Source organism: Platalea leucorodia (genome assembly GCF_965183815.1).
Source record: "Platalea leucorodia genome assembly, chromosome: 18".
Classification (NCBI taxonomy): Eukaryota; Metazoa; Chordata; class Aves; order Pelecaniformes; family Threskiornithidae; genus Platalea; species Platalea leucorodia.
The window spans coordinates 9,967,757-9,981,552 of record NC_138840.1 but is presented as its reverse complement, the minus strand read 5'-3'; the positions used below and the strand labels follow the sequence as shown (position 1 = coordinate 9,981,552).

At 64.2% G+C, this 13,796-nt stretch overlaps 1 protein-coding gene across 2 annotated transcripts in view; it reads left to right on the top strand.

Moving 5' to 3' along the window:
* The first annotated feature begins 7,128 nt into the window (after positions 1-7,128).
* AHDC1 (AT-hook DNA binding motif containing 1) overlaps positions 7,129-13,796 on the top strand; it is a 52,283-nt gene continuing 45,615 nt past the window's right edge. For both annotated transcript variants that reach the window (XR_014230109.1, XM_082329536.1), the window contains exon 1: positions 7,129-7,211. The gene's annotated coding sequence lies outside the window, so the exon portion shown is untranslated. The remainder of the gene's footprint in view (positions 7,212-13,796) is intronic.

The window sequence follows — 13,796 nt, the reverse complement described above, 5'->3', positions numbered from 1 at the left end:
CTCCCCAGCAGGGCCCAGCTGTGGCCGGCTAATGAATTCCCCAGCACTGGTGGGAACTGGGGACTGGCCCCGGCCCCATCCGGGGGGGGGCTCAGACTTGTGGGGGGGAGGCCCTGGGCAGGTGGGGAGGGGGGCACAGGGCCAATGGCAGCAGGTTTGGGGACATGCCAGGGGGCTTGGGGACATGTCACTATCCTGGATCCTGCTTCACCCCAGCTTCTACGAGGGCTGCAAATTCCCCGGGCGCAGGGGCATGCAGCGGAGGAGGGCTGGATGCGGCCGCCCCCCTTCCCCATCCCAGGGAAAAATCCCTCCGGTAAGGGCCAGGCCCCCAGCCAGGCTTGGCTGGGCAGCATGGCACGATGCCCGGTGCCGGGGGGGCCATGCGAGGAGAGCAGATTGCGTGGCACCACCAGCCGAGGCAAGGAGGCGGTTGGCACTGGACCGCAGCGGGCAGAGCCCGGGTGCCAGATTGCAGCCACCGGCTCCGGCCGCTCCATGCCTGGGGCTGGGCACCCAGGGACACACAGGCGTGTGGGGTCAGGGGGACATGGGGCACCCCACGGGCACAGCACTCTCTCCGTCACCCTCCCCGGCGGCTCTGGGGCTTGAGGCTGTGCCACCCCCCTCAGGGCTGCCCACTCTGCCCACCCGGCTGCTCCCTGCCTCGTATCGCCCCTGCGCTTGGCGTGCGTACATGTGCACGCCTGTGTGTTTGGTGCACACATGCATGCTGCCTGTCCTGGGTGTGCACACACATGTGCTTGGTGCAACCTTGCCCGCAGCTCCGTGCACGCATGCACGCACACATGCACCCCCTAATATTCAGTGCACGCAGGCTCTGAAACACACCCCACACCCCAAAACCAATATCGCTTTGTGTGGGTCGCACACGTCTCACCCACATGATGTGTCCCTTGTCCTCAGGCCCACGGGGACACGTCCTGTCCCTCTCCAGCCCCGTGCGGGGAGCACCCCAGTTCAATGCCTGCTCTCTGAGCTGGGCACAGCCCTGCTTGGGGAAACAAAGCAGAGCTGTGCCCCCCGTGCCCCTTGTGTCCCCTGTCCCCCCGTGTCCCCTGGCACCCCATGCCCCCCAGCACCGGCACTGAGTAGGGTCCATCTGTGGCTCAGCCCTGGTGATTAAAGTCTCCCACTTAATTGCAGCTGGAGGTTTCATAGAGCAGGGCTGGCTTGGGGGGTGGGGTCATGGGGACCCCAACCCTGCGCACCCCGGCTGTGGCTGGGGGGGCCAGGCAACAGCCTCTAGCCGCAGCTGCTCAGCGCTGGCTCAGGGAGGAGGTGGATGCGGCTGCACGGCCGTGGTGGGCACCTGTGGAGAGAAGAGGGCTGGAAAGCGCAGGCGGGTGGGAGGAGGGAGCAGCTGGGCACCAGCGGGGAGGAAGGCTCACCATCACCTTTGCTGCGCCCACAGGCAGCCACTCCATCCAGGGTGTGATGGACTGCTGGACGCTGCCGGACAAACCCCGGTGTGCTGGACCCTGGCTGTGCCAGTCCCCTGGCCCCGACTTGATCCCTGTTCCTGCCTGGTTCCTGCCCATTCCTGCCTGGTTGGGCATTCGGAGGGGCTGATCCCACCACAGTCCGGCTGCCCAGCAGGGTTACACTAGGGCAGCAGTGAGCAGGATCAGGCCCTTGCTCTGCTGGGCTGCCAACGTGGCAATTCCCTCCAGCATAAAATTCACTTAAAAAGGAATAAAAATGTAAATCTGGGGCCTGGCCTGGCACGGAGGGGCAGGCTGGTGGTGTGGGGTCCCTGCTGCTGCCCCTCTAATGCTCCGCTTTTGCCTCCCCACAGCCTGGGCCAGATCCTGACCTTCTGATGGGAAATGATGCCACCCTCCCGTGTCCCCAGCCAAGGACTCTCGTTCTCAGCGGTGCTAGTAGCAGGAGTGGGTCAGGGCCAAGCCAGAGGGTTTGTGCTGGCCATGCCATGCCCCGGGGACCCGTGTGGATTTGGCCACATGGTTTTAAACCCAGTTGTGCTGCAGTGGTCTCTCCCTGCAGGACCGTGGTCATGTCACCGTGGTCTGTCTCTAATTTTCCCCTTTGGTGTCATGAGTGTGAAAGCTCTTGGGGACAGAGAGTGGGGCCCAAGGTTGCAGGGATCTGCATGAAGGGGCTGCAGGGAGGGACCCCTGTCCTGGCGTCCGTGCTTCTTTCCTTTCCCCTTCTCCTCCATGGGCGCCCCGAGGCCGGAGAGAAGGGGTTAAAGGGTTTTGCCCTGGGGTGACCGAAGGCTGGGCAGGGGAGGGGGCATCGATTTTATGTTAATGCTGGGCTGCATTGACCAGGGATGGAGGGACCGACGGGTCCACCCAGGGGTGCTGCCAACCAGGAGCGATAGGGAGGTGAGGAAGGAGGCTGGGACCCCTCCGAAGGTGCTGCAGGGCTCATTTTTGCTGCAGAGCCTGCGCTGGGTGCTCGAAGGAAACAGAGCTGCGGGTGCTGGGGAGGGCGAAGGTCAGCATCCAGACCCGGGGCCTCTGGCCCCTTCCTCTCCCGGGTGACCGGTTCCTGCAGCATCGCAGGAGTGCTGCAGAGCTGAGCCCTGGCTGCAGCATCTTCTGGAGAGGAGGCAAAAGCAGCTCAGCATCACCTCCCCTGCCCTCGCCCTGCCTATAGCTGAGGGCCAAATCCAGCATGAGACTGCGGTGTCAGGTCCCCCCAATGCTTCCCAGGCCCCCTGTCCCCATCGTGGCCAGACCTACCTTCCCTGCTCCTGCCTGCAAACCCTGCCCGTGCCTGCCCAGCCCACGCGATCCCGCTCCGGCTGGCTGCTCTGCCTGCGCCATGCCAGCCTCGGTCTGCACGAGTGCGGCAGGAGCTCACAGGCGGGGGGTTCTGGAGTGAGCGTGCCCACCCAGTGCCAAGCACACAGTGGGCGCAGGTGTGAGACCGCTGCAGATGGCCGGCGCTGCAGACCCTGGCACGAGGGAGCCGCGGCACTGCCACTCTCCCCAGGGCGGTCCCCTCACCCAGAGCTGCTGCTGGGAGTCATTTCTCCCTTAAGGTCGGGAAGGAGCCATCCCCACCCAAAATAGGCCTGGGAACCGGGTCTGTCCCTGTCCCCTTTGGCCCAAGCTCCCCAAGGATGGGCAGAGCCAGCAGAGCTCCTGGGTCGTGGATTGGAGCCACGTCCCCATGGCGGCAATGGCCAGACAACAGTGGAAGATGGCCAAAAATGTGGTTTTAGGCTCAACCAGACTGAGGACTGCTGGTCCAGGCCTGCAGGGACTGTGTTCCCACAGGGGAAACTGAGGCACAGAGGGATTTATCTGCAGTCACCCAGCAGCTCAGCAGCAGTCACTGGGAGGGGACACATTTTTCCACGGAAAAAAGAACAGAGATTTGGGAAGAGCCATGCACTGGTCACAGCAGCAGCCGTGGCAGCAACCGGGGAGCAGCAGGATTTGGGGATGGAGATTTCTTGGGTGAAGCAAGGTGTGGGGATGGTTCGGTCACAGGGCAGATGTATGCAGATGGGGAGAAGGCACAGTGGGAGCCTTGCTCTGCCCAGGGCACGCTGCTGCTTGGGGCTGCTCAGAAATGGTTGCATTGGGGAGAAATCCAGGATGGTTTTGCTGCTGCTCTGGGGCAGCACAGGGCTGGAATTCAAGGATGGATGGGTCTCTTCTGCTGCTTAAATTTATCGGGGTAAAATCTGGATGGCCCCAATCCTCTGCAGACGCCAGAGGGGCAGAATCCCCCCAGCCCAATGGGGATCTCTGGACCGCACCCTCCACAAAGGCAGCTCCCGCATCCCAGCAATGCATCAAACACTTTTTGCCATCCCCCTCGCCCTGCTGTGTCCGTGCGCCCCAGCTCTCCCCCACAGCACCCCGCTGCACCCCGCTGCCTCCAAACCCCCTGCTTCCACCCTGGGGAGCTGGTGGCTTTCGGGATGCCGACTGCCGCCACCATCCAGGCAAGCCAACCAGAGCTTTCGGGGGACAAACCCAGGCAAGTCACCCGCTGGCCTGATACTGGCAAGGGTGATGGCGAGCGGGGCCTTCGCCCCCCGGGTTTGGGGGACTAGGGTTGGACTTCTGGGGCAGCCGCCCGCAGGGCGCGGGGACGCGGGCTGAGAGCCGGGGACAGCGGTGGCCCCGGCTCGGTAAAGCAGCCACTAGATGGTAGCGTAAGTCCACGCCAACACTGCTGACACAGCACTTGGCTGGGAGAGGGGACAGGGTGCCCGGGTGACCCGGGTGGCCCTGGGGACCCGCCTCCGCCATCCCCCTCCCCCGGTAAAAAGAGATGCAGGCGGGGCTGAGCACCCGCGGAGTTGTGATGCGGGTGGCGTGGGCACGGCTCCCCCACCCCAATGTCGCCTGCCACAGCCGGGAGCTGCCCGTGCCCGCCGGCGGCTCTCTGAACCAGGGGCGAGGGGAGGACCCCGCTCCCAAGCCCATCGCATCCATCTCCCCACCTCCACCCCAAACCCAAACCACCCCATGCAGCCGAGCTGGGGACGGCCGTGGGGCACAAGCCTGACTTGAGCGGGGGACAAACCCAAGCCTGGGGACAAGCAGGGTGGCCCACAAGGCACCCAGCTCAGCGTGGGGGTGCTGGGCACACAGGGAAGCCTGGCAGGGCCAGAGCGTGCATGCCCCTCCGCAGGGACCCTGCTGCAAAGTGCCTCGCTTTGCTCCTCATCCCCGCTCCCAGCCCTGCCGAGGGCTCCATGCCAGACTGATATATATATTTTATGATAACTATGGAGATGCACTTCAAACCTGACAAAGGACTTTGACAGTTTTAAGCATCTCTTTGATTAATACATGACCTTTTAATGCTTCGGATTAAATTAATAAATCTTTTACATTCTAACCCATTCTGCCTGCAATATAATGTTTTTTTGCACGACCTCCTTCTCTCCCTGTCTGTGCAAGACAGCTGACCCGTCCCTCCGTCCCGCTCCCCCAGTGCACACATGGGTGCAGCAATACCCAGCCTTGCAATATTCACAGGGCGCAAAGCCCTGCAAGGCGAGAAGGGAGGGATCCTCCTCGTTTTTTGAACCGTCCCTAAAAATAGCAAGAAAATTCAAAGCTGACATTCAGGGCGAGGGGACGAGGAAGCCTGCAAAGTTGCTCACTCAGCCACCAGCAATTGCAGCGATCCTGTCTGCGTGTGCAGATTCCTCTGCTGACCGGGCTGGAGCCCAGGCCTCCTCTCTGCACCGCTTCCAGGAGCGATGCAGACTGGTCCCCATCCTTATCCGGGGTGTGCAGAGCCCAGGTGGTCCCTGATCCATCCCTGTAGATCCTGGGGGGTGCACGGAGCCTGGGGATGGAGCTGCCAGCTTTTCAGGTGCAATTCAGTGGTTTTCAGTTGTCTTCCCCACTGGAAGACAACTCTCAGCTTGACCCCGGCTCACCAGCTCATCCCAGTCTGGCGGCGAAGCTGGGGTGCCCAGCGCATATCCTGAGCACAGATTGGCTCCTCGCTGCCTGTTGATCCAGAAATACGCATCAAACCCCAACCTGCACCACGCAGGCGGGAGGGCTGCTGTAAAGCCAGGTGCTGTGTCTCTCCCTGCACCCATGTGTTATTTCATCGATGACTCACGTGTTATTAGCAGCCAAGCAATATTCCCAATTCCCTGGAGTTAACCCTTCACTCGTCACTCACAAAAACACAATGTCATAACAAACATCAGTGGTATTATCTACTTTAATTATATTGTATCTACCCGGCTCTGGGAACATTAACATTGGCGGAGACTTGGAGGGAAGGAGCTGGAGAGATGCTTGACGGAGCCACGGGGAGGGAGGTCATGGGGTGCTCGGGGAGCTGGGGGGCAGCTCCCCGCTCTGCCACCGCTGTCCCAAGGGGCCTGAGTCACCACCTGCCCTCCTGGCATCCCCTCTGGGACCTGGCCGAGAGGGGACACAGCTCCGTACACCAAAGAAAGTAGAAGAGCAGGGTGTTACCAAACAGTGGGGAAGTTTCCAGGCCCCAGACAGAGCTTCTGCTTAAAAACAAAATTAATTAAAAGTGGGGGGGGGGGGGAAAAGGGGTGCTGAGACGGGGAGGGTGATGAAGTGCAGATGTGCACCCCGGATTGCGATGGAAGGGCTTGCAGGCGCTGTGTCCCTTCACCCCTGCATCCTCAGGGAGGGGGGTGCGCAGTGCGGGTGCAACCCGGGAGAGGGCAGCAATGCCCCGCGCATCCCATTGGGACCTCGGGGGGGGGGGCACCCGGGGGGGGCAAACCACCTTCGGTGCCCCCCCCCCCGGGTTCCCCCCCATAAGTATCCCCCTCCCCAAGCAGCACGCAACGGAGGCGCGCCCGTTTGCGCCCCTCCCCGCGCGCTTCGCAACGGCGGGGAGGAGAAAGAGGGGCGGAGGGGGGGGAGGAAAGGAAGGAGGGGAAAAAAAAAAAAGCGGGGGGGGGGGGGAAGAAAGGAAGGACTACAAGGCCCGGCATGCCCCGGCGGTGCTGCACGGCTCCCCGGGGTGCCGGATGCTGGCCGTGCCGCTGACAGCGGAGCGAAGCGGAGCCGCGGTCCCCGCCGCGCACGGAGAGGAGAGAGGGGCAGGGCGCGCCTCGCCGCCGGCTCCGCTCCCCCCCCTTTTTATCCCAGCCCCCACAAAGCCGGGAGCGGCAGAAGGCAAGAGAGAGGGGGGAGGAGGTGGAGGAGGAGGGAGGAGGAGGAGGAGGAGGAGGAGGAGGAAGGGGGGAGGCAGCGGCAAGCCAGGGCTCTGCTGCGCTGTGTCTTTCTTTGCTTTCCGCAGGCGGCGAGCGGCGGAGGCGCAGAGGGGAGGTCGGTTCCCCTCCGCCTCCCGCTCCGCTGCCTTTTGTGTGTGTGAGAGGCGAAGGGGGGGGGGGGGGGAAGAGGAGGAAAAAAAAAATTAGTGGGGAAAAAAAAAAAAGCTAAGCGGCAGAGGGGAGAGAAAAGCCCGGAAAAAAATAAAATAGAGGGGTGGAGGGGGGGGAAGAGGGAAGGAGGAAAGCGGAGAGGAAAGAGCAGGCAGGGGACGGAGGAGGGGGCGGGCTGGCAGGAGCGGAGTTGCCTGGGGAGAATGTGAGCAGGAGGCGCTGGAAATGCTTTCGTTGAAGGTGGCGAGCGGTGCCGAGGGCTCCGGGACTCCCGCGGCCGGTCAGGACGCAGCCCCGCCGGACGGCAGGAGCCTCCCCAAGCGGGCGGGTTCCGAGGGGCTCGGAGCGCAGCAGCCGGCGGGTGAGTACCGGGGACCCCCCGCCTTTGTGTGGGGCTGGGAGGCGGGGAGGGGGGGAGGACACACGGGACACCCCCTTCGGGCAGAGCGGGAGGGGGGAAGGAGGCGCTGAAGTTGCGCGGCGAGTTGGTGCCAAAATTGCAGGAGTTTAATGGCACTTGGGGCGGGGAGGGGCGTGCGGGGGGGGGGCCCGGGGCGAGCCCCCGCCGGGGGGGCTGCGATCTCAAGAGTTCGGCCACCTCCCCCTGGCCGCCCCCCCCCGCCGCTTCCCCCCCCCGGCTGCGAGCGCTGAGTGACAGCTGTCAGAGCCGGCTCCCTCCGCTAGAAGGCAGGCCGCCGCCGGAGCCGAGCGTGTCAACAACGCTTGGGGTTAGCCGGGCTTCCCGGGGGACGTGGGGGGCCCCCCGGGGCAGAGCATCCCACCCCCCCTTCCCCTGGCAGCCGGACCCCGGGGAGCGGTGGGCTGGCCCGCGGGGGGCAGCCCCGGGGGGTAGGGGTGGGGGGCTCGCCCCAGCACTGCCGGCAAAGTTGCGTGGTCCGCGGCGCGGGGCGCAGCAAGCGGTTGTCGCTTCGGTGCCTGTCATCCCCCCTCTGATTTGTTTTTATCGATCAGCTGATTTAAATCCTCTCCCCCCCCTGCCCCCGGCGTGGCCCCTCGGTGCTTGCATGGCAATGGGGACCACGGGAGACCGGTGGCTTTGGCAGGGGCTGGAGTCACCGCACGGGGGTCACGCTAACGCCAGACCCTCTGCCCACCCAGGGGACGTGTTTGGTGTCCCCAAGGCTGGGGCAGGCGGAGGCACCTGGGTCCCCCCTTGTTTACATGCCTGGGGAGGACGTGGCCCCGGCTGCGACCAGGTGGCCTCGTGCATCCAGCCCCTCAGCCCGTGGCTGCCAGAACAGCCACCAAAAACCACGGGCTGAGCTCATTGTGTGCTGCTGCGAGCCCTGGCGCGCGGTGGAGTCGCTCCAGATTTATCCTGGCGTGACAGAGAGCAGAAGCGAACCCCCAGGGCGACGGGCACGGATCCTGCCCGCTCGCTTTCGACCCAGACGCCGGCGGGCGCTGGGGGCGCATGGTCCGAATCGGGGCCCCCCCAGGCCTCCCCCCTCTTCCTCACCCCCCCAGGTGTCCCCTTACACTGGCTTCTCCTGCTGGGCTGAGGAATTTGCAGGGGAGGGTGGTGGTGGTGGTGGGGAGGGGGGGAAGAGGAGGGCGAGGGGGGGGCTGGAGAAGGGATGGCGTGGCGCCAAATTCCGCTCTGCCATGTCTCTGTAACCTGAATAGGCCAATTCCATCCCCGGTGCGAGTCCCCCGGGGCTCTGCCGCGCTCCGATGCAGTCAGGCGGGAGGTGGCTTTCACCCAGCTGCCAGCCTCCCCCCCCCCCGTGAACCACAGTCCGGTTCCCTCCCTCCGTCGTCCGGCGAGCGGACGCCAGCCAGAGCCACCGCGTACCCGCCGGAGCCACCGCGCACCCGCCGGGAACCGATCCGGCAGGAGGTGGAGATGGCCAGGGTTTTGGGAGGGGGGGGAGAGGCGAAGGGTTGGCACTGTGGCGGGGACAGGGTAGCCAAGGACATGTCGGGAGCGGGGCAGCCGGCGGAGGAGAAGCGATGGAAGCCCGTGGAAGGTTACGGGAAGCCTGGGGGGGCCGGCACTGCCCTGGCCTCCTTAGAGGAGGCAGCACAGACCCGGGGCAGGCTATTTCTGCTGAGATCCCGAGGAAAGCTCTGGGAGAATTGTGGGCTTCTATAAATAGTGTGTGTCAGCCGAGTGGAAACAGGGCCTTGAAATGCTCCTGCTATTCTCCTGAGTGCTTGGAACCAGCTCTTGGTAAACAGGGCAGCGGTGGGGAGGGCTGTTTCCTTCTTCCGGGCTCGTTAACGGGAGCGTGGTGAGGGGGAGCGGGAGGGATGGGGAGGGGGGATTTTTGGCTGGCGACAGGGCAGGGCTCCCCGCCGGGGCCGGCTGGCTGGATGCTGGGCTGTGGCTGGGCTGCCCGGATGCGGGATGGCCCCTGAATGCGTCGCAGATGTCCCCCCCACCGCTGTCCCCTCCCCAGTCTCGCCGCCCACCGAACTTCGGAGCTGGGATGTGCCGTGTGGTCTGGCCGCGCTGGTGATGCCAGGGGCGGTTCTCAGGGTGCGAGGGCTCAGCTGACCGGGAGATGCTGTGCAGGCCCCCTCCTCTCACCAGCATGGGGGTCCGCGGGGTCACAGCCTGGTTCTCCTGCTCCCCGCAGCATGTCTGTCTGTCCGGGCTGGAGTTGTTCCTGCTCTGCCTTAGGGGCATGTGGTGAGCGATGCCTTGGGTACATGTGGTGAGCGATGCCTTGGCCTGGCACATGTGCTGGAGGGCAGGTATTTGGTCCCGTGGGACCTTCCCCAGGCACACCCGGACACTGGGGACCCCCTCCCTCGGGGGCCTTTGCATGCAGAGGGGATGTGGTGACGTGCGCCCAGGGTGTTTGCTTGGCTCCGGGGTGCATCCCGATGGTCCCACTGCCGCAGGTGAGCATTTCGGCTTTGCACGAGGACCCGGCATTGCGCGTGGCGTCGCCTCCCTTGCACCCATGCCCTGGTATTTACCCTGTGCCGCAAACGGTGGCTCAAAAGCTGTGTTGTTATTATTTTTCCTTCAAAATAACACAGAGGGGAAACAAACGGGGTGCCGCTAAGGTGCCTGCCCTGAGTTTTTAAGGCAATGTAAGGCAGGCTGCACGGTCGGAGGGATCTGGTGCGCTCGCGGTGGGATTTGGCATTGCAAAGTGAAGCAGTCGGCAGTTCACTGGGGTGTCGCGGGGCTGGGGAGCTCACCCTGGTCCCGTGGGCTGGCTGACCCGGGCGAAGGCTGGAGCACTCGGTGCCGGCGCAGCGGAGCGTGCCGCTCTGCGTGGGTGGGAAGGGGCGAGCGCCAGTCCGTTTTTTTTTTCCCCTCTCCATCTTTTTTTTTTTTTCCCCTTTCTTTCCTTTTTTTTCTTTCTTTTTTTTTTTTTTTCCCCTCCCTCTCTGTGGGTTGAGCGTTGGGGCGACAGACAGGGAAAGTCTGAGCAATGGTCTCCGCGCTGGTGCTGTCTTCAATCACCGCGTCCCAGAATCCCTCGCTCTGGGCCTTCTAGGCACAAGGGCTTACAGCGAAAATCGGCAGCTGCAGCTGCGAGTGAAAGCACAAGAGCCCGGCTGGGTCTTTGGCATCGGCAGGAGAGCAAAAAGCTGGGGGAGGCGAGGAGGGAAAAGGGGGGGGGAAATGTGCCCTGTGGTTTTTTTCCAGGCTTGCCACCGAGGGTTGTGTTTCAGAGCATCGGTTCCCGGGCGCGGGAAGAGGCGGGAGGGGGGGTGCGGAACGATGCCTCCGGGGAGCTCATTAAAATCTGTCGGCTCCCCCCTTTTGCCGGCCGAGGGAGGCTGGATACGGAGGGGAAGGAGGGAGGGACGTGCTGGGAAGGAACATGCCTGCAAACCGGCTGCCCGGTGGGGACAGTTCCCGGCCCAGGCAGGAACGCTGCCCCGGGGGCTCACCTGTTGGAGCACGTAGGATGCCTGCGTGCCAGCGGGGCCGTGACAAGGGCGGGCGCGCGCCACCACGCTGGGGACTCCCTCTGCAGCAGGGCCGAAGCCCCCCTTGGGGACGCCAAGCTGGGCTGGGAGGTGTGATGAGCTGCCATGGTGCGGAGGGGGGCTGCAGCGGATGGGCTGTGGGCGGTGCTCGGATGGGGGTGCAGGGGGTCAGGGGGTTGCAGGAAGGCAGGAGGGGATGTTAACGGGAGCCATCCGCACGTGCGCAGGCAGGGTTTGGCGTGTGGGCAGGGTTTGGTGCGCAGGGATGGGGCTGGCATGTGGAGCTGGGGGTGAAGGTGGGTCTGGGCAGGTGCTGGCAGGGGACGCGCCACCGTGGTGAAAACACCTCCTTCCCCTCCCTTGGTGAAGGGGACGGGGACAGACCGCAGTGGGGAATGCCCCTCCTTGTGCCAAAGTCCACCCCGCACAGGCATGCACACGGGTGAGCGCTGATGCAGCCTGGCCTGGCGCGATGCGGGGAGACGGGGGAGCGGCGAAATGTGGTATTGATCCTCTCGGAGGGAGAGCGAAGCACTTCTGGCATCTGCCAGCTCCAACCTCTGCCCTTCCTGCCACTAAATGAGCTCCAGGCGGAGGGAGCAGCATCCCATCCCATCCCATCCCATCCCATCGCATCCCATCCCATCCCATCCCATCCCATCCTATCCCCGCGCCGCCGCCACCCCCAGGGCCCCGAGCCCCACGCACGCTCTTTGCCTCCTGCTGACTTCAGCGCATCGGCTTGGGCTCGGCGCCTGTACATTCCTCGCAAAACCCGGGCCTAAAATATCTGGAGGAGGACAGAGCGCCTTGGGCGAGGGAGATGAGCTCTTCAGCTGCGGGAGAGAGGGAAGCTGCTCGGCTGGAGGCAATAGTGCCGCCCTGCTCCCTGCCAGCAGCCGGCTCCGCTGGCCCCCCGGGAATTCACCGGGAGTCAATCTCGCCCAGTGAACTCGGTGGCTCGGTTTGGGATGGACGCGCCTGAGCAGAAGCAGGGGCAGGAGGGGAGCATGGTACCCCATGAATCGCCGGCCGAGTGGCATGGGAGCAGGGTGACAGGGGAAGCAGGGTGGCAGGGAGCGGGTGGCAGGGGAGCAGGGTGGCAGGGAGCAAGCTGGGGCTGGGTGGCTGAGGAGGGACAATAAATGCTGAGAGGGAGGTGCTAGGCGGGAGCTGTGTGAGAACCAGTTTGCGAGGTCCAGATTGGCAGCAGATCCTGAACCAGGAGGAGCTGAGCATCCATACGGCCCCTGCCGAGATCAGACGAGACGACAGCGACTCGGTTTGGGGGAAGAAATTGGAGGCGGGGGAAGCTTTTTTGCTGAAATGAAATTTGAACCCCAAAGTGGGAGGGAAGTGGAGGTGGGGGGCACGGCTCTCTCCACATGGTTATTACTGCTGTTTTCCACCCAGCTGAAAGGAGAATGTAGCTTAATATGGACCCACGGGGAGGAGAAGCGATCGGGAACAGGGATTTGTCAGGAGGGAGCTGGGAAACAGCGAGAGAGACGTAGAGGTGAGAGTGGCCAGCGCATTGCCCAGGGAGGTGTTTGCAGCCTGGCGGGAGAGGACGGAGCCGGGCTGGAACAAGGCGCTATTGTTCTTGGCGAGTGGGGGGCCAGCCCGCGGCCCCCCCAGGCCTGCAGAGCTGGCAGAGCTGGCGTGGATGTGGGGAAGGTTTTTGGGACCGTTTTTCCTGGCGGATTGCTGGCTGGGGAGTGGGAAGAGCTCAGAGTGTTGGGGTGCATCAAAGGCACTGGCCGAAATGCCGGGGGAGGCGAAGGGGCGGCGTGCCAGAGCCTGGCAGGCGGATGAGGGGGTGATGGCAGGTGAGCCGGGGAGAGGACAGGGATGAGACGGGGGAGTTCGGGATCAGCAAGCGGGAGGGTGGGGGCAGCGGAGCGGGGGCTCGGCAGTGGGAGGACGGGGCTGTGTGAGTGGCAGCGGGGCAAAGCCCAGTGTCCCTCGGCTGGCAGGTGTGGTGGCTCCTCCTCGACGCATGCATGAGGCTGGGGAAGGCAAACCGGAGGGGCTTTTCCCCTTGCTGGCCTGGGGCCCCCCTCACCCTGTGGTCTGGGTCCTGCTGCAATCCCCTCTTGGCTTTTGGTGTCTCCCCGGCAGCCCCCAGTGCATTGCTGCCATCCCGTGTGTCCCCTCGGTCCTTTGCCCGGCGCCTGCCATCGCTGCCCTTGGCACACCGCCGCTGCTGTCGGCATCTCGCTTTCTGCCCCTGGCACTGGGCACGGAGGGGTTGGCAAGAGCAGCGGCTCTGTCCCGCTGCTGGCATCAGCCGCCACATTACCACAGCCGTTGGCTGTTCCCTGGGCCACGCCAGTGCTTGGGGACACCCCAGGGTGCCGGTGAGGTACAGCGAGGCACGTAGGGGCTGGAGGAGGAGGAAGAGGAGGAGGAGGAGGGAGAGACGCGCGGCCCCACAGGGTCTGAGGGCTGTGGCCAGGGACGAGATAGCGAGGCAGGGGCCAGCCTTTGCACGTCTCTGGGCAAAGCTGAGCTTGTCCCAGCCCTCCCTGGGCTTCCTGCGCTGTGGTGGGGGGGCCAGCCTTGCCCCCCCGCCCCAGCCCAGCTGGAAAGGAGAGAACAACCCCCCCCAGTGCAGCCCTGGCATTTGCTCCCCATCCCCCCCCAGTTCCCACCTCTCTGATGCTTCAAATGCAGCAATGCCCTAAAGGCAGCAGAAGCACCTTAGCAAGTGCACACTAAATATTTGAACACGCATGGGTGGCTTTGGGTTCGCTGCTGCTCTTGCTCTTCCCCAGCCCCTTCCCTGGCGTCTGCCTCTCTGGAGCCCCCAAATTTGGGGGGTACCTGTGGGAGCTTCCCCTCTCCTCCAGGACAAGGGTGTAATATTTGCTCAGTAGCTCTCACTCTGAATTATTTGCTCTGCTCCAACCGAGCAAGCACAGTGCTCGGCATTGCTGTGCCACTGTGGGTGCGTGTCATCATGTGTCGTCCCCCTCACAGCCCATCCGCTGCCAGCCCCGTCCGCACGTGGTGGTACCACGGCATC